Source organism: Nicotiana tabacum, chromosome 17 (genome assembly GCF_000715075.1).
Source record: "Nicotiana tabacum cultivar K326 chromosome 17, ASM71507v2, whole genome shotgun sequence".
NCBI classification, from domain to species: Eukaryota; Viridiplantae; Streptophyta; class Magnoliopsida; order Solanales; family Solanaceae; genus Nicotiana; species Nicotiana tabacum.
The window spans coordinates 90,985,657-91,006,403 of record NC_134096.1 but is presented as its reverse complement, the minus strand read 5'-3'; the positions used below and the strand labels follow the sequence as shown (position 1 = coordinate 91,006,403).

The 20,747-nt window shown below is 41.0% G+C and overlaps 1 non-coding gene across 1 annotated transcript; it reads right to left on the bottom strand.

Annotated features, from left to right (window-relative positions):
* Positions 1 to 19,618: 19,618 nt before the first annotated feature.
* TRNAT-UGU (transfer RNA threonine (anticodon UGU)) lies at positions 19,619 to 19,690 on the bottom strand. The gene has a single exon. It is a non-coding gene; the product is annotated as a tRNA-Thr (tRNA).
* Between the last annotated feature and the right edge of the window lie 1,057 nt (positions 19,691 to 20,747).

Sequence of the window (20,747 nt, the reverse complement as noted above, 5' to 3'; positions counted from 1 at the left end):
GATAATCTTTTGTTACTGTTGAAATAATGCAATAAGATGAGGATCTTGAACCGAAATCTGGCGATGAATGTAGACGGAGAAATGATTGGCCAAAATGAAAAGACGCTATCCAAGAAGAATTGACTTCACTTGAAAAACGTAAAGTTTTTGGATCTATAACCCGAACACCTGAAGGTGTAAATCCAGTTGGGTACAAATAAATTTTTGTGTGAAAAAGAAATTAAAAAAATTAAGTCGTAAGATATTGTAACGAGCCGATCGGTCGTTTTGAGAGTTAGAGCCCCGAACCCCTATTAACTGCTTTTTTCAAATCTATTTTCTGCTATTGTGACATGCCGGGATGATTGGTTTTGAGTTTCGGAGTGTTTTGGGACACCTAATCCCTAAATGAGAGCTTAAGCCTTAGGATTTGGACCGTAGTCGGAACTGTGTGAAGACGACTCCGGAATAGAATTTTATCGGTTCAGTTAGCTCTGTTAGGTGATTTTGGGTTTAGGAGCGTGTCCGGATTGTGTTTTGGAGGTTCGTAGCTCATTTAGGCTTGAAATGGCGAAAGTCAAATTTTTGGAGTTTTGGGCTGGAAGTTGGAGTAGGTCTGTAATGTTGATTATGACTTGTGCGCAAAATTTGAGGTCAATCGGACGTGATTTGATAGGTTTTGGCATCGGTTGTAGAATTTTGAAGTTTCAAGTTCTTTAAGTTTGAATTGGAGGGTGATTCGTGATTTTAGCATTATTTGATGTGATTTGAGAACTTGACTAAGTTCGTATGGTGTTTTAGGATTGGTTAGTATGGTTGGTCGAGGTCCCGGGAGCCTCGGGTGTGTTTCGGATGCTCAACGAGTCATCTTTGGACTTAGAGAAGTGGTAGATTTCTGGTATTTTATTGCAGAAAAATCTTTCATCGTGTTTGCGAGAGGTGCCTCGCGATCGCGTAGAGCATCTGGAAAAGGCAGCGAAGTTGTTCTTCGCGTTCGCGATGTTGTTCCCGCGTTCGCGAAGGTGTGGGACCTTAAGCCTACGCATTCGCGATATGGTCCTCGTGTTTGCGTAGAGGAACGGGGCAGAGGAAGCTTCGGGCATTAAGCCTACGCGTTCGCGAAGAGGTTCGCGCGTTCGCGAAGGGTCCGTCAGTGGAAGGTACGCGTTTGCGAGAGTCCCCTCGCATTCGCGAAGGAGGAATTTTGGGCCAGTGGAAGATTGTTCATCGCGTTCGCGATCGTGATGTCGCGTTCGCAAAGAAGAACGCACCTGGGCAGAATTTAAGGTTTAAAAATTAGGGTTGAGTTCATAACACAAAAATTTGATTGAGAGCTCGGTAGAAGGCGAAATTTGGAGAGATTTTTGGCCGAAGTTTTTGGATAATGATTCCTAACTCCTTTATGGTTATATTCCACTAATCTATGGTTGATTTCATCGTTTAATTTCGGATTTGGGGTGAGAAATTGAGAAAGATTCTTAGGCCAAAATTTGGGATTTTGATCGAGATTTTGGTATCGGATTTGAACAATTTTGGTACGAGTAAACTCGTGAGTGAATGGGTGTTTGTATTTTGTGAATTTTACCCGATTCCGAGACGTGGGCCCGAGGTAACTTTTTGGGCATTTTTCCTAATTTCACGCTTTAGCTTCGAATTAATTAGTTAAATTAGTTACTCGTAGTTATATTTACATTATGCAAATTATTTGAATAGATTCGGGCCATTTGGAGTCGGATACTCGTGGCAAGAACGTGTTATCGGGGTGATTTGAGCGGTTCGAGGTAAGCGGCCTGCCTAACCTTGTGTTGGGGACTTCCCCCTTAGGATATCTTGATATTATTTGGTATGTGGGCGCCGTGTACGTGAGGTGACGAGTACGTACACGGGCTATTATTACAAAAATCCTGTTTAACCTTTTTAAATCATAAATTGCTTCTCTTATTAAGTTGTACTAACATGTTTAATTGTGTAGTTTAGACTAGAAAAGCATATTTATGTATTTTAACTGCCTAATTGACATTCTGTGCGTCATGTTTAGCTAAGTCCTTATTTGACTTATCTGTGTCCAGTATAAATTGTATAACTCGATGTCATACCTGTCATTTCATCTTGCGTTGCATATTTACTTTGGGACTACAGACGTATTCCGGGAGATCCCCTTGTACTGCATATTTACTTTGTGACTACGGACGTATTTCGGAAGATCCCCCAGCACTGCATATTTACTTTGGGACTACGGACGTATTACGGGAGATCCCCCTGTACTGCATATTTATTTTGGGACTACGGACGTATTCCGGGAGATCCCCTTATACTGCATATTTACTTTGGGACTACGGATGTATTCCGGGAGATCTCCCTGTACTGCATATTATTTTAAAACTACGGGACGGTATCCCGAGAGATTTCCCACTGTGTTTACCTTGTTTTGAGTCGAGGGCTCCCTTAACTGTTAAATTTTCGAGAATTTCTTTAACTGTGTCACCATAAATTTTACTTATATATTTTACTATTTAATTTATTATATTTACTCCGGTAGGGCCTTGACCTGACCTCATCACTACTCGACCGAGGTTAGGCTTGGAACTTATTGGGTACCATTATGGTGTACTCATGCCCTTCCCTACACATATTTTCGTGTGCAGATCCAGGTGCGAGCTATCAGCCTCGGGGTTAGTACGTGCTGCTGATTTTAGGAGACTTCAAGGTACTACTGCTTGCGTCCGCAGATCTTCAGAGTCCCCTTCTACTCCCTCGCCTAGAGACTTTCTTTATTATCTTCAGACTTTTATATAGAGCTACATAGATTATAGCAGCTTGTGACTTAGTGATATACCGGGTCTTGGGAAATTATTTTGTATATACCGAGTAGTACTACTCTTGGCTATTTATAATATGTTGTTTATCTTTAAAATGTTGTGTTTCTTTATAGTTTTCGCAATATTAGACTTACCTAGTCGTAAAGACTAGGTGCCATCACGACACCTTACGGAGAGATAATTTGGGTCGTGACAAGTTAGTATCAGAGCACTAGGTTCATAGGAGTCGCGAGTCATAAGCCGGTTTATTAGAGTCTTGCGGATCGGTGCGGAGACGTCTGTACTTATCTTCGAGAGTCTATGTAACTATTAAGAACAATCATATTTCTTTAATTTCCTTGTCGTGCGAGTTATTGACACCAAAAAGAAAATTAAGATTCTATTCTATTCTTTCTCATAGATGGTGAGGACCCGCAACGGGAGGACCGACGATCAGGCACCCGAGCTTCCTGCCAGAGCCACCAGAGGCCGGGATCGGGGTAGAGGACAACCATGCGGTGCAGCCCGAGCACCTGCGAGAGCTGCGTCAAAGGAGCCCCCAACACCTCCAGCTGGAGGGCCAGCACCGGAGATCCCTATTGCTACTCCAGCCCTCGAGGAGACTTTAGCTCAGTTCTTGAGCATGTTCAGCACTCTGGCTCAGGCTGGACTATTTTCGATAGCTCCCGCTACATCTCAGGACTGGGGAGGGGCACAGATTCCCGCATCCCGCACCCCTGAGCAGAGGGTCCAGGTTGATCAGGCCCCAGAGTATATTCCTATTTCCCCAGTGGCTCCGGTTCAGCATGAGATCAGGATAGCTGCTTCTGAGGCAGAGCAGCTCAGACTTGAGAGGCACAAGAAATACCACCCACCTACTTTTAGCGGACTAGCTTCAGATGATGCTCTGGGTTTTCTTGAGGAGTGTCATCGTATTCTCCGCACTATGGGCATTGTGGAGACGAGTGGGGTTTCTTTCACCGCTTTCCAGCTGAGAGGAGCAGCATATCAGTGGTGGCGTGCCTATGAGCTGAGTAGTCCGGACGAGGCAGCCTCACTCACTTGGACTCAGTTTTCAGAGATGTTCTTGCGTGAGTATATTCCTCAGAGCCTCAGGGATGCTTGGCGCGCAGAGTTCGAGCAGTTGCGTCAGGGTTCTATGACTGTGTCGGAGTATGCAGTCCATTTCAGTGGGTTAGCTCGCCATGCACCGGCTCTGGTTGCTATAGTCAGAGAGAGGGTTCGTTGCTTCATTGAGGGACTCCACCCCAGTATTCGGACCAGTATGGCTAGGGAGTTGGAGATGGACATCACATATCAACATGCAATGAGCATTGCTAGGAGAGTGGAGGGCATATTTGCCCGGGACAGAGAGGAGAGAGAAGCCAAGAGGTCTCGAGAGACTGGTCATTATTCAGGAGCTCGTGCACCAGCAGCACGCTATGGTAGGGGTTTTGTGAGTCGCCCTGTTCATTCAGCTCTTCCAGCAGCCAGCGGTGTTCCAGCTCCTCCTAGACCTCAGGAGCCCTATTATGCACCGCCAGTATCCACTATGCCTCCTACTCGAGGTGCTATTATCGGCCAGTCCAGCAGGCCAGGTCCGAGTCAGTCTCAGCCGCCGTGTCCTCCGAGAGGTTGGTTTGAGTATGGTGACACTCGTCACCTGGTTAGAGATTGCCCCAGAGCCAGGAAGGGTGCACCTCCACAGACTTATCAGCCTCCATGTGCTCCACCGGGTCCTCCGGCCATTCTTCCAGCACCAGCTGCTACCCCACCTCCTCAGTCAGCTCGAGGTGGAGGTCGGGGAGGTCAAGGTCGCCCTAGAGAGGGAGGTCAGGCCAGGTACTATGCCCTTTCTTCCCGTTCAGAGGTCGTTGCTTCAGATTCAGTCATCACAGGTATCGTCCATGTCTATCATAGGGATGCATCAGTATTATTTGACCCAGGCTCTACGTATTCATATGTGTCTTCTTATTCTTCTCCATATTTGGGGATATCTCGGGATTCTTTGAGTTCTCCTATTTATGTATCTACTCCTGTGGGAGATTCTCTCGTTGTGGACCGCGTATATCGGTCGTGTTTGATTGCTCTTAGTGATTTTGAGACCAGAGCCGATTTGTTATTACTCAGTATGGTAGATTTTGATGTTATCTTAGGCATGGACTGGTTGTCGCCTCATTATGCTATTCTTGATTGTCACGCTAAGACCGTGATGCTGGCTATGCCAGATTTACCGAGATTAGAGTGGAGAGGTACCTTAGAGTATACTCCCCACAGGGTCATTTCATTTCTTAAGGCTCAGCGAATGGTTGAGAAGGGGTGTGATGCATATTTGGCCTATGTGAGAGATGTCAGTATCGATACCCCTACAGTCGAGTCAGTTCCAGTAGTGAGGGACTTCCCAGATGTGTTTCCAGCTGATCTTCCGGGCATGTCGCCCGACAGAGATATTGATTTTGGCATTGATTTGTTGCCGGGCACTCAGCCCATCTCTATTCCTCCATATCGTATGGCTCCTCCTGAATTAAAGGAGTTGAAGGAGAAGTTGTAGGAGTTGCTTGATAAGGGCTTCATTCGGCCCAGTGTGTCACCTTGGGGTGCTCCGGTCTTATTTGTGAAGAAGAAGGATGGTTCTATGCGTATGTGTATTGATTATCGGCAGCTGAACAAGGTTACAGTAAAGAACATGTATCCTTTGCCTCGCATTGATGATTTATTTGATCAGTTACAGGGTGCCAGGGTGTTTTCCAAGATTAACTTGCGTTCTGGCTATCATCAGTTGAAGATTCGGGATCCGAATATCCCGAAGACTGCTTTCACAACCAGATATGGTCACTATGAGTTTCTTGTCATGTCATTTGGGCTAACCAATGCCCCTGCAGCCTTTATGCATTTGATGCACAGTGTATTCCGGCCTTATCTTGATTCCTTCGTCATTGTGTTTATTGACGACATCCTGGTATATTCCCGATCTCGGGAAGATCATGAGCAGCACCTGAGGATCGTGCTTCAGACTTTGAGGGAGAAGAGGTTGTATGCAAAATTTTCTAAGTGTGAATTCTGGCTTGATTTAGTGGCATTCTTGGGCCACACAGAGTCTTGTGATGGGATCAAGGTAGATCCGAAGAAGGTGGAGGCAGTGCAGAGTTTTCCTAGACCGTCATCAGCTACGGAGATCCGTAGTTTCCTTGGTTTGGCGGGGTATTACTGTCGCATTGTGAAGGGATTTTCATCCATTGCAACACCTATGACCATGCTGACCCAGAAGGGTGCTCCGTTCAGGTGGACCGAAGAGTGTGAGCAGAGCTTTTAGAAGCTTAAGACAACTTTGACTACAGCCCCAGTATTAATATTGCCTACAGGTTCAGGGTCCTACACTGTCAATCGTGATGCCTCGAGGATTGGCCTTGGAGCGGTATTGATGCAGGACGGTAGGGTGATTGCCTACGCATCTAGACAGTTGAAGGTGCATGAGAAGAATTATCCAGTTCATGATCTCGAGTTAGCAGCTATTGTTCACGCCCTGAAGATCTGGCGTCATTATTTGTACGGTGTTCCCTGTGAGATTTACACTAACCACCAGAGTTTGTAGTACTTGTCCAGGCAGAAGGACCTTAATTTGTGTCAGCGGAGGTGGTTGGAGCTACTTAAAGACTATGATATCACTATATTATACCACCCAGGGAAGGCCAACGTAGTGGCCGACGCCTTGAGTCGCCGGGCAGAGAGTTTGGGGAGTTTGGCATATCTTCCGGCAGCTGAGAGGCCCTTAGACTTGGATGTTCATGCCTTAGCCAACCAGTTCATGAGATTGGATATTTTAGAGCCTAGCCGGGTATTAGCTTGTGTGGTTGCTCGGTGTTCTCTTTATGACCGTATCAGGGAGCGCCAATATGATGATCCTCATCTTCTAGTTCTTCAGGACAGGGTTCGGCGAGGTGATGCCAGAGATGTGACTATTGGTGATGACGGTGTGATGAGGATGCAGGGCCGGATCTGTGTGCCCAATGTAGATGGGCTTCGGGAGTTGATTCTCGAGGAGGCCCACAGCTCGCGGTACTCCATTCATCCCGGTGCCGCAAAGATGTACCAGGATTTGAGACAGCACTACTGGTGAAGGAGGATGAAGAAGGATATAGTTGGGTTTATGGCCAAGTGTCTCAACTGTCAGCAGGTCAAATATGAGCACCAGAGGCCGGGTGGATTACTTCAGAGGTTAGAGATCCCAGAGTGGAAGTGGGAGCGGATCACCATGGATTTTGTAGTTGGACTTCCACGGACTTTGAGAAGGTTCGATGCTATCTGGGTGATCGTGGATCGGCTGACCAAGTCAGCTCATTTTATTCCAGTGTTGACCACTTATTCTTCTGAGAGGTTAGCTGAGATTTATATCAGAGAGATTGTCCGCCTTCATGGTATTCCAGTATCCATCATTTCAGATAAAGGTACACAGTTCACATCATGGTTTTGGAGAGTCGTACAGCAGGAGTTGAGTACTAGGGTGGAGTTGAGCACAACTTTTCACCCTCATACGGACGGGCAGTCCGAGCGCACGATTCAGATTCTTGAGGATATGCTATGTGCATGTGTGATGGAGTTCGGAGGGTCATGGGACCAATACTTGCCACTTGCAGAGTTCGCTTACAACAACAGTTACCAGTCCAGCATTCAGATGGCACCGTATGAGGCCTTGTATGGTAGGCGGTGTCGGTCCCCAGTGGTATAGTTTGAGCCGGGCGAGGCCCGATTGTTGGGTACAGATTTGGTCCAGGATGCCCTGGATAAGGTGAAGGTTATTCAGGAGAGACTTCGCATAACCCAGTCCAGGTAGAAGAGTTATTCAGACCGTAAGGTTCGTGATTTGGCATTTATGGTTGGTGAGCGGGTCTTGCTTCGGGTATCACCTATGGAGGGTGTCATGAGGTTCGGTAAGAAGGGCAAGCTGAGCCCGAGGTTCATTGGTCCTTTTGAGATATTGCGGCGAGTTGGGGAGGTTGCTTATGAGCTTGCCTTGCCTCCCAGCCTAGCAGGAGTTCACCCGGTATTCCATGTGTCTATGCTCCAAAAGCATCATGGTGATCCGACTCATGTATTAGATTTCAGCTCAGTCCAGCTGGATAAAGATCTATCTTATGTTGAGGAGCCAGTAGCCATTTTGGACAGGCACGTCAGAAAGCTCAGGTCAAAGAATATTGCTTTAGTAAAGGTCCAGTGGAAGGGTCAGCCGCTCTAGGAGGCGACTTGGGAGACCGAGCAGGATATGCGCAGCCAGTACCCTCATCTTTTCATAGTTTCAGGTATGTCTTTATACTCGTTCGAGGACGAACGATTGTTTTAAGAGGGGGAGGATGTAATGACCCGGCCGGTCGTTTTGAGAGTTAGAGCCCTGAACCCCTATTAAATGCTTTCCCCAAATCTATTTTTTGCTATTGTGACTTGCCGGGATGATTGGTTTTGAGTTTCGGAGTGTTTTGGGACACCTAGTCCCTAAATGAGAGCTTAAGCCTTAGGATTTGGACCGTAGTCAGAACTGTGTGAAGACGACTCCAGAATGGAATTTCATTGGTTCCGTTAGCTCCCTTAGGTGATTTTGGATTTAGGAGCGTGTCCGAATTGTGTTTTGGAGGTTCGTAGCTCATTTAGGCTTGAAATGGTGAAAGTTAAATTTTTGAAGTTTTGGGCCGGTAGTGGAATTTTTTATATTGGGGTCGTTTTCCGATTCTGAAAGTTGGAGTAGGTCCGTAATGTTGATTATGACTTGTGCGCAAAATTTGAGGTCAATCGGACGTGATTTGATAGGTTTCGGCATCGGTTGTAGAATTTTGAAGTTTCAAGTTCTTTAAGTTTGAATTGGAGGGTGATTCGTGATTTTAGCTTTGTTTGATGTGATTTGAGAGCTTGACTAAGTTTGTATGGTGTTTTAGGATTGGTTGGTATGGTTGGTCGAGGTCACGTGGGCCTCGGGTGTGTTTCGGATGCTCAACGAGTCATCTTTGGACTTAGAGAAGTGGCAGATTTCTGGTGTTTTATTGCAGAAAAATCCTTCATCGCATTCGCGAGAGGTGCCTCGCGATCGCGTAGAGCATCTGGGAAAGGCAGTGAAGTTGTTCTTCGCGTTCGCGATATTGTTCCCGTATTCGCGAAGGTGTGGGACCTTAAGCCTACGCGTACGCGATATGGTCCTCGTGTTCGCGTAGAGAAACGGGGCATAGGAAGCTTCGGGCATTAAGCCTACGCGTTGGCAAAGAGGTTCGCGCGTTCGCGAAGGGTCCGTCAGTGGAAGGTACGCGTTCGCGAGATTCCCCTCGCGTTCGTGAAGAAGAATTTTGGGCCAGTGGAAGATTGTTCATCGCGTTCGCGATCGTGATGTCGCGTTCTCGAAGAAGAACGCACCTGGGCAGAATTTAAGGTTCAAAAACGAGGGTTGAGTTCATAATACAAAAATTTGATTGAGAGCTCGGAAGAAGGCGAAATTTGGAGAGATTTTTGGCCGAAGTTTTTGGGTAATGATTCCTAACTCCTTTATGGTTATATTCCACTAATCTATGGTTGATTTCATTGTTTAATTTCGGATTTAAGGTGAGAAATTGAGAAAGATTCTTAGGACAAATTTTGGGATTTTGATCGAGATTTTGGTATCGGATTTGAGCAATTTTGGTACGTTTAAACTCGTGAGTGAATGGGTGTTCGTAGTTTGCGAATTTTACCCGATTCCGAAACGTGAGCCCGGGGTGACCTTTTTGGGCGTTTTTCCTAATTTCACGCTTTAGCTTTGAATTAATTAGCTAAATTAGTTACTCGTAGTTATATTTACATTATGCAATTTATTTGAATAGATTCGGTCCGTTTGGAGTCGGATACTCGTGGCAAGAACATGTTATCGAGGTGATTTGAGCGGTTCGAGGTAAGTGGCTTGCCTAAGCTTGTGTTGGGGACTTCCCCCTTAGGATATCTTGATATTATTTGGTGTGTGGGCGCCGTGTATGTGAGGTGACGAATAAGTACACGGGCTATTATTGCAAAAATCCTGTTTAGCCTTTTTAAATCATAAATTGCTTCTTTTATTAAGTTGTACTAATATGTTTAATTGTGTAGTTTAGACTAGAAAAACATGTTTACGTGTTTTAACTGCCTAATTGACATTCTGTGCGTCATGTTTAGCTAAGTCCTTATTTGCCTTATCTGTGTCCAGTATAAACTGTATAACTCGATGTCATACCTGTCATTTCATCTTGCGTTGCATATTTACTTTGGGACTACGGATGTATTCTGAGAGATCCCCCAGCACTGCATATTTACTTTGGGACTACGGACTTATTCCGGGAGATCCCCCAGCACTGCATATTTACTTTGGGACTACGGACATATTCCGGGAGATCCCCTTGTACTGCATATTTATTTTGGGACTACAGACGTATTCCGGGAGATCCTCCTGTACTGCATATTCATTTGAAACTACGGGACGGTATCCCGAGAGATTTCCCACTATGTTTACCTTATTTTGAGCTGAGGGCTCCCTTAACTGTTAAATTTTTGAGAATTTCTTTAACTGTGTCACCATAAATTTTACTTATATCTTTTACTGTTTAATTTATTATATTTACTCCGGTAGGGCCTTGACCTGACCTCGTCACTACTCGACCGAGGTTAAGCTTGGCACTTACTGGGTACCATTGTGGTATACTCATGCCCTTCCCTGCACATGTTTTCATGTGCAGATCCAGGTGCGAGCTATCAGCCTCGGGGTTAGTATGTGCTGCTGATTTTAGGAGATTTCAAGGTACTACTGCTTGCGTCCGCAGATCTTCGGAGTCCCCTTCTACTCCCTCGCCTAGAGACTTTCTTTATTATCTTCAGACTTTTGTATAGAGCTACATAGATTATAGAAGCTTGTGACTTAGTGATATTCCGAATCTTGGGAAGTTATTTTGTATATGCCGAGTGGTACTACTCTTGGCTATTTATAATATGTTGTTTATCTTTAAAATGTTATGTTTCTTTATAGTTTTCGTAATATTAGGCTTACCTAGTCGTAAAGACTAGGTGCCATTACGACACTTTACGGAGGGATAATTTGGGTCGTGACAGATATAAAACACGACTTGTGGCACAAGAATTTTCACAACGACCTGAAATAATTTTATGGAGACATATTCTCCTGTAGTGGATGAAATAACGTTCAGATATCTTATCAGTCTAGCAATTCATGAAAAAATTGATATGCGTCTTATGGAAATTGTCACGACTTATTTATATGGTTCACTGAACAATGATTTTTTTATGAAAATCGCCGAAGGATTCAAAGTGCCTAAAACATATAAAGATTCCCGAGAAACTTGTTCGATAAAGCTTCAGAAATCATTATACGGATTGAAGAAATTAGGGCGCATGTTGTATAATCGCCTTAGCATACCTATTGAAAGAAGGGTACAAGAATGACCCAATTTTTCCTTATGTCATTATAAAAGGATCTGGATTTGATTGTCATAATAGTTGTGTATGTTGATGAGTTGAATATCATTGGAACTCCTGAAGAGTTTTTAAAGGCACTAGAATGTTTGAAGAAAGAATTTGAAATGAAAGATTTTAGAAAGATAACACTTTGTCTTGGCATACAAATTGAGCATTTGCAAAATGGAATATTTGTCCATCAATCAATGTACACCGAAATTATTTTGAAGTGCTTTTATATGGATAACGCACATCCATTGAGTACCCGATGGTTGTGAAATCGCTTGAAATAAATAAAGATCCATTTCGTCCTCATGAAAATAATGAAGAACTTCTAGGTGCTGAAATATCATATTTTAGTGCAATTGGGGCATTAATGTACCTTGCTAATAATTCTAGACCAGATATAGCTTTCTCAGTAAGCTTGTTAGCAAGATTTAGTTCTTCTATAATATAAAGACAGTGGAATGGTATTAAGCATCTATTCAGATATCTCCGAGGAACCATTGATATGTGATTATTTTATTCAAATGAATTCAGTTCACAACTGATTAGTTATACAGATGCAGGTAAGGGTGGCAAGTGGGTCGATCCAGGTCTGGGACCGGCCCAGGACCGCGGACCAAACAGTCTTTTGGGCCTAAACGGGCCTGAACTGGTTAGAACCATGTACGTGGGCCTGGTCCGGTCTTTCGGGCCGGTTCTTCACTTTAGGACCGCTAGGTCCGGGACCGGACCGGTTCTTGGCGGGCCCAAACGGTCCCAACAGTCAAAATTCAAAAAACATAAACTTTCCCGTTGGGCTTTGAAAAATCTGGTCGTTGGCCTTTAAAAAATAGTCGTTGGCTATTTACAAAACAGCCATTTAACCCTCCAACTTTGTTTTAACCCCAAACTTTTTATAATTACACTTTTCCCTATTTTCAACTATAAATACCCCCTCATTCTTTCATTTTCTCACAAAATCATCAATCTCTCTCTAATTTTCTTCCATAATTGCTACTATTCCTTACTTTATTGTTACAATTTGTGAAAAAATTATGAAGTTGGTGAATTGAAGTTTTCAAGTCTTCAACGATAATCAATTTTCAACAAGTTGTTCGTCAATTCGGTAAACTCGTTCCAACTCATAATTTTTAATATTATAGTTTTGTTTGTTTTATTTATTTTCTATTATTTGATTAATTAAGATGGCTTCCTTAAAAATAATTTGGTAAAAATAAGGAAAAATCCAAGAGTAGCGAATCTAGTGGCCAATCTATTCCTCCTCCACTGCCCCGGCTCCCTGACCCAAACCCCATATTCGACCTACACCTGTTATTCTTGATAGCGATAATAGTTTATTACAATTTACTGAGAGTCAATTTGCAATAATGTTGGAGCTGGTGAACAAATAGACCATGAATTAATGACTGCTCTTTATTCTAATCCAACTATTGATGAAAATGATGATGAGGAAATAGATTTTGATGAAACTCAACCGGATGACGATACACCCACTAGTCCTGCTCCTGAATTTAACCCAACTAGTGATCATCCAAATGATGCCCCGTCTGATACTCCTGTTAATGCCCCTATTTTTTCTAGACAGCGTATCAAACGGACGAAAACATCTCTTTTTTGGCCTTTTTTTTACTCAACTAATTCCACAAAATAAAGCTAAGTGTAAAACTTGTGGCAAAGAGTTAGCTTTTAAATATTTTGGATCGCGGAGGGAGGGGGTGAGAACTTTGGCTAGACACATATTGATACACCCTCAAGATAAAGTCAAATATCTTCGTTCCAAAGCTTTGGCCGAGGGGACAAGTGTACCTACTCCTAGTCAAGCTGACCCTAGTACCGGGTCAAATCAATTTCAACTGAGAATTAACACTGTTACCGGTGGTATTTTATATTATGATCCAAAAAAAAATCAGGAAGAATTGACAAAAATGGTTACTGTTATGTGCTTACCCTATAGTTTTCCTTCTGACCCTAACTTTGTGCATTACATTAGAATTCTTTTTAATCCTACTTATAAAGGTTTTTCCCGCACAATCGTAAAGAGAGATATTTATAAATATAAATATGAATATGAATAATATTTGCGCTATTTATTTACACATATAAATTATCGTGTTGCTATTACAACTGATATTGGTAGAAGTGGTAACGACTGTGATTACCTTACTGTTATTAGTCATTGGATTGATCAGGATTGGATAATGCAAAAACGCATTATTGCTTATAGAATAATTAATTCACGTCACACAGGTCAGTTTATTGCAAACACAATTACGGATATATGTAGATATTTTTACATTAGTGATAAAATAATATCAGTTTCAATGGATAATGCTACTAGTAACACAAATACTATAGCCTTGCTTACCACTATACTAAGTCTTGCATTTAGTAACATTTTTCATGTTAGTTGTATTTGTCATATTTACCATTTAATTGTGAGTGATGATATGAGAATTTTAAATATTGAAATTGAAAAGGTTAAAATGGCTCTTAACTGACTTTTTTTTTTAAGCCGTAGAAGTAGACTATGAGAATATTTTAAAAGATGCGATGAATTTGGCCTAAGAGAAAGAAAGGTTCCTAAACCTTATCCAACTAGATGGAATTACATGTATGAAAGTTTAGTTGTTGCATATGAATATAGAAACCCCATAAACTCAACGTTTAATACTCATGTAAGTGATGATGATGAGCAACTTACAAATGCAGATTGGGCTAATGTTAAAATACTTGTAGATTTTTTAGAAAAATTTTATATTGCTACAAATGAATTTTCTAGGCAATATTATCCTACTATTTCTAACTGTTTAGTTTATATTGCAGAACTTGCAAATTTGTTTGCTTATTTTTCAAAGGATGGGGAAATTTATAAACTTGCTATTGATTATATGAGAAAAAAGATTAAAAATATTTTTTTTTCTATTTTCCCTATTTATGGTATTGCTGCTTTGTTAAATCCTTATATGAAATTAGGAGATCCTCAATTTTGGTATGAAACTGTTTATAAAGGTTTAGCACTTGAAGATGAGGAGTTGTCTAAACTTCCGGAAGCAATAGCCTCAATTAGAATAAATGCTCAAACTATTTATAATGCTTATCAAGTTGCATTAGATCATGCTAGACCAAATGTTCCAACTCCTTCTTCTTCTTCTGATTCTCAATCATCTAAAAAAACTGCGGGAGTAAGAGCACGTAGTGCTTAGGCAGGGTTTAGGGATTCTCAAGGTTCTAGTAGTAGTGATGTTTCACAACTAAATGAGTTTGAAATTTATTTGTCACAGGAAACTGAGGAAGTGAATGCCGACGGCTCCTTTAATCTTTTGGAATGGTGGAAGGACAAAGAAAAATACTTTCCGGTTCTTTCAAAGATGGCCCGAGATATTTTAACTATTCAAGCTTCAACAGTGGCATCGGAGAGCGCTTTCAGTCAAACAAGATTTCAACTCGGTGATTATAGAGCGTCTATGAAGGAGAACTTGAAAAAATCAGTACTTTTCAGAGATTGGATCCGTTCGGAAAGAAGAAATTTTGGACTTGCTGAATCACAACCAGAGGTAGACGAAGCTTACGAAGAAATGCTAGCTGAACTTGCAGAGGATGTTACTTTTCCCGGAAGCGGTGATGACCAAGCTTCTTTTCCGCCACCACCAACGAAAATTCCTCCGGACCTTGATGGATTTATGAAGTTTGTAAGAGATACCATGTAACTTGTATGAACAAAAATTAGTATGTATTATATAACTTGTATTTTGGTACATCTTGATTAGTTTCTTTTTCGTCTCAATGGTGGTATTAGCACCTTGTTGTGCTCATTCCATAGGGGGGAGGAAGACTAAGAAAGATATTGCCATATTTTTTTAATGCTATAAAAATTATAACGCATTGCTTTGAATATCTCTTTACAATATTTTTGTCTTTAAATTTGAATTAAAAAATTTAGGTCACAATTCTATAATAAAATTTACAAGGAATTGCCTTAGATATTTTTATTAACATCTTTTTTCTCTAATTTCTATAAAATTTAAAAATATATATATCTGTTGGGCCCACTTAGCCCGCGGGCCGGGACCGTTTAGCCTGGGACCATTAGTTCGTGGGTCCGATCCCGAGCCGGTTCCTACAAAAAGACCACCAGGACCGGGCCCGTTTAGCCCGGGACCATTTGGACCGGCCCACTTAGGCCCGGGACCTGCCCACTTGCCACCCTTAGGTGCATGATATTTGTCTGGCCCACATAAAGGTCGATCTCAAACATGCTATTTATTCACATGTGGAGGTACTGTCATATCATGGAGCAACAAAATAAATTATGGTTGCTGCTTCTTCAAATCATGCAGAGATAATAGCCATTCATGAAGCGAGTCGAGAATGTGTTTGGTTGAGATCAACAAAATCAACATATCCAGGAGATATGTGGTTTTTCATGGGAAAAGGATATTCCAATAACATTGTATGAAGACAATGCATGTATAGCTCAACTAAAATGAGGATGTATTAAAGGAGACAGAACAAAGCATATTTCACCAAAACTCTTTTTCACGTATGATATTCAAAAGAATGGTGAATTAGATTTTCAACAAATTCTTTCAAACGATAATTTGACAGATTTGTTAACTAAGGCATTGCCGACATCAACATTTGAGTAGTTAAGATACATGATTGGAATGCGGCGTCTCGGAGATATCAAATAAAGTTTTTATCGGGGGGAGAAATACGCGTTGTACTCTTTTTCCCTTAACCAAAGTTTTGTCCCATTTGGGTTTTCCTAGTAAGGTTTTTAATGAGGCAACTCTTCATGCATATTACAAGATATGTGTACTCTTTTTCCTTCAATAGGATTTTTCCCACTGGGTTTTTCTTAGGTTTTAATGAGGCACATTATCTGTTAATGAACATCCAAGGGGGAGTGTTATAAATCCTGCAAGTGGATTGCAACGATGGATGTCTTCGTAACAGGTTTTGAATTAGTTTTGTATCCATAAGAAATTTTGAATTGGTTTTGTATTCATAACAGGTTTTGGATTAGTTTTGTAACAATGAAATATTTCTATAAATAGGTTCATTGATGAACCTATTAAAGACACTCTGAAACTAAGAAAGAAATGTTCCTTTCTAATATTATCATTCTCTTCTATTATTAGTCCTAGTTAATTACATAGTTCTTGTTATATCGCTTTTATTTCATAACAACTTCATAGTGTTCTTGGCAATTAATAAAATATGAATAATGCAGTATGGTTAGTCACTAGTGACACAACAATCAGGACAGACATTTGCAACTATTTAGAAATTTTCCCGTACCTTACATAAACTATGAATAATGTACAGTTTGTTGTGTTAATGACATACATAATACTGACTTCGAAAGAATAACACTTATACCTAGAAAATGAATGAAAACGTAAAAAAAAAAAGAGTAAATTTCGCGACACGAAAATTTGATTTTCAAAATGAAAGATATATAAAGTAGTTTTTTAACCATCCTATATTTGAAGCTCACTAGCCAACTAATTCGGTTTAGCAACAAGTAGGCTCATTATGGAGGGTAAATGCTCTCTGCATACCAAGTAATTCTCTATTTCAAGGACTGGAACTTGAGACTCTGATTAATGGCGAAAGACCTCAACCATAGCCACCACACCCCTTGGTCAGGACATTAGTTGAGATATGAGAAATATACAGTTAAGCTACACCTGCCCAGAACATACTACTGCGCCCGGGAAATAGTAGATGGGCAGATTGTTTAAGCGGGACTAGACTTAACAAGTTAACATAACAATAGCTTAAGTAGGGAAGTGGGAATCTGAGCATGCTGAAACAAGTAGCTCAGACACCCCTGGGACATGGGCCAGATTTTAAGCATCACAAGACTCAAAGTGGTCAATGTCTAAATGCACTCGGTTCTCAACTGGCTTCACAATATGCCTGTTACAAGTTAAAATATAAGCAAGCAATTGCAGAGTCAGAAAGTATATAAGGAGATTCAAGAAAATAAAAGAATGTCATAGTTGGGATTTGAAGCTGCACCTAAAAGCAACTTTCAAAACCCCCTTTAACACTACGCTAGGGTATTGAACAAATTATATATAACAAAAACCGAATTGTTCTTGCATTATTTGCAAGTATAATCATCAAGGGGATTCAATTGAACCCCCGTACCTATATTTAGCTTCGCCCCTGTGAGCAAGCAAATCAAGAAAGTATATATACGCAACTAATCAAATTAGGAAAGGGGGAAGCCCTCCCACAAGTCCTAATAGAGGTGACCCTTCATCGAAAAAAAGTCCTAATAGAGGTGACCACTTCACCAGCCAACCTACTTAGCCTACAAATCTATATATGGGACTAGCTCAAGCAACCTAGGTCCAGATTAATGTGAGTAAGTTTCCAACAGCGTAAGACCTTAAAACTGAAGAGAATCTCAGGACACGTGTGTCGAAAATTACAGCGGTGCACGGAAAATCAGCTCAGCCCTCCAAGGAAGATTTCCTAGGATATAAGGGCAGTTATAGATATAGGGCACAAAGAGCTTATCAGGCAAAACAAACAGAGGGCAAAAAGAAAGCATTAAGATCAATTTCTGATAATTTTAGCAGTTCAATTTCCTTCAGCTACTTCTGCGCCCCCCCAGTAGTTCTCCACTAGTTTCCCATCCAGTTGCTATAATATTTGACTTAGTTGGAACACGGAAGGGCTGACATCTAAGTCTCTCTTTTTTCTTTGGGCTCTATCTTTAATCACCACCCAACTTATAACTGGTCCCCTATTACGGTTTCAATCTCTGTTGACATAGCAAAACCTAAGTAGCTTACCTATATCGCTCCATCGAAAAACCCCTTCCACATAAATGGCACAGGGAATATGACCACCGATGCTGAGTAATGACCTAGAGTTAGACCACCGATGTGTGCCCACCCATGAGGGCATTTGCAATGAAAACAAATTTAGTTCCATTTTCTTTCCTCCAAGATACGAGGCATTTTACACAAATATTTACCTTTTCAAGAAAGACCTATAGTTAAACGCAGCTTGCACACCACAATTATTCTACCTTACCTGCATCTTAACAGCCAGTATATGCAATGGTAAATCTACCAATCAAGGCTAATGAGAAGAAATCAGCTATTTTTGTGCATACAAGAATTTGAACCCTTCTCTCTTATGACATTCCGGCTTCATTGATGCTAGACCATACCCAAGAGTCTTCACATTATTCACGGGCTACAACAAATATATCGACTACACAGACATGTTCTGAGTTATTCAATATGGGAATACTAGTGGAAGTTGAGAAATGGAGTAAAGCACAAAGATAGTTCACAGACATAAAAGGTAAATCCATACTGAAATTCATCAAGGAAAACTATCAACACGTTTGTACAATGAAGAAGAGAGGACCAACTAAGCAGATACAAGAACAAGAATATATAAAGCTGAAATCAGACAAAAGCAAGAAATTCCATTAAAGTGAACGACGTGAAGCTTGACAACTAACCATAATTCATTTATTCATACATCCATCAGAGATTGCAATTTAAAAGAAAGAACTTTGTTTCCAGATTTCTATATCTTTCTTAATCTAAATATCAAACACAACTATATAAAATAATCCATAAACCTCGATCAGGGAGATGTGAAGGCGACAACACAAATTATAAGCCCCTCAAAATAGATTATTAGAAAAATTGGAAGAGTTGATTTAGCTTCTGTTTTGGAAATATTACTATCAGTATCATTCTAAGTAACAGCAAAGGAAATATCTTTCGGTCATTACAAAGCGGAAACAATGAACACTATGCCTGAAAAAGGGATTTCAAAACGGGCGAAGATGCAGCTTTAGTAACAAAGTCCTCACCAGATTAACACAAATTTACGTCTTTCTCCTCAAGCACTTCCTAAGCTTCTTCAACTTGTGCTTGTTCATCTTCCTCTTCCTCTTTTTCTTCACACTATCCGCCCAAATCTTTACTGAGTCTTCGTTTTCATCGTTCTCGGATTTAACCAACTCATTTGGAGAAATGGGATTAAGAAAAAACCCATTTGGGTTAAGAAAAAGACCAAAAGAAAAACTTGGGTAAAGATTCAATTTTGAATCCACTGTTTCTTTTTGGAGAAAAAAGGGTATCTGATTATGTCTGCTGCAAGGAGGATGGACCAAGATTTGTGGTGTAGAACTGAGAATTGCTGGTTCGGATTTATTAAGGTTTGTGAGGATTCTTGATTGAAATTGGTTTCTCAGAGCTTTTCGGAGAATTGAAGCCATTTCGATTAAAATTGTTACAGCATTGAACCACCAAAAAAAGGGAAAAATATATCACCTAGGGCTTTGGGAGATTTGTGCAAAAATGGGAAAAAGAAAGGAAGAGTTCAAAAAATAAGTGCTTTGCCCCCATGCAGGATCGAACTACAGACCTTCAGTTTACAAGACTGACGCTCTACCACTGAGCTATAGGGGCTTTGTGCTGTGCATCGAAATAGTTATTTTATAAACCTGAATTTGTGTCTATAAATTGAAGGCAAAATGGCCTCCTAGCCACTTAAACTTGCACTGGTTTGTCAACCCGGTAAACTAACTTAGAATTTTCCTATTTGAACACCTCAACTCAATAAAATGGATATCAATAAACACCTCTGACCGTTGACTATGCTTATGTGGCATGGCATTGTCCATGTGGCAAAGATGTGTGCAAATCACGCTTAAAAGGCGCGTTGATAGAAAAAAATTAATTAAAAAATGCTGAAATAGAAATAATTATAAATAAAGTAACTAAACGAATAAAAAGAAAAAGCAAATATAACAAATCAAATTCGTCCCATCTCCCCCTTTCTCCATCCCCCTCCCCCAACCCACTTTCTCCCTCCTGCTACCCACCCTCGGCCTCCCCTCCCCTTTCTTTTTATTCTTTCCCTATTTCACTTCTTGCCATTGCTCCACCATCTTTGTCACCTCCATTTTACCACAATTTTCTTTAACCAATGCAGTATCCAACAAAATCAAAGATCATTCCTTCCCTATAACAGAAAAATCACCATGGGAGGCGAAGGAATAGCTGGAATAAATGGACCAGCGATGAAGGTGAAAAAGATAATAAAACTATTGAAAAATGTAGGATGTTGCTGGAGAAGTACATAAGATTTATATTAACCATTTTTCATCTTTTTACCTCAATCTCATCTCTTAGCTGTGCAAATCATGGAGAATTACAAAGACAAATTTTTTGATGAAGAAAAAGGATATTTGGCCAGCAATCTGTCACGACCCAAACTGATGGGCCACGACGAGAGCCCGAGTCCTACCTATCGAACACCTCTGAGCATGCAACTAAGATATAAACATGAATAACATCTGCTGAATTACGAGAATAACATACATGAGGGAAATCTGCCCAAAAGACATATGTACATATACGTGCGGAATATCTAGGGCGAGCCGACAAGGCTGCTATAGACAACTATATACCCAAAACTGAAAGCCGGCAAGGCCACATACTATCCAACTATATATATTGTCTA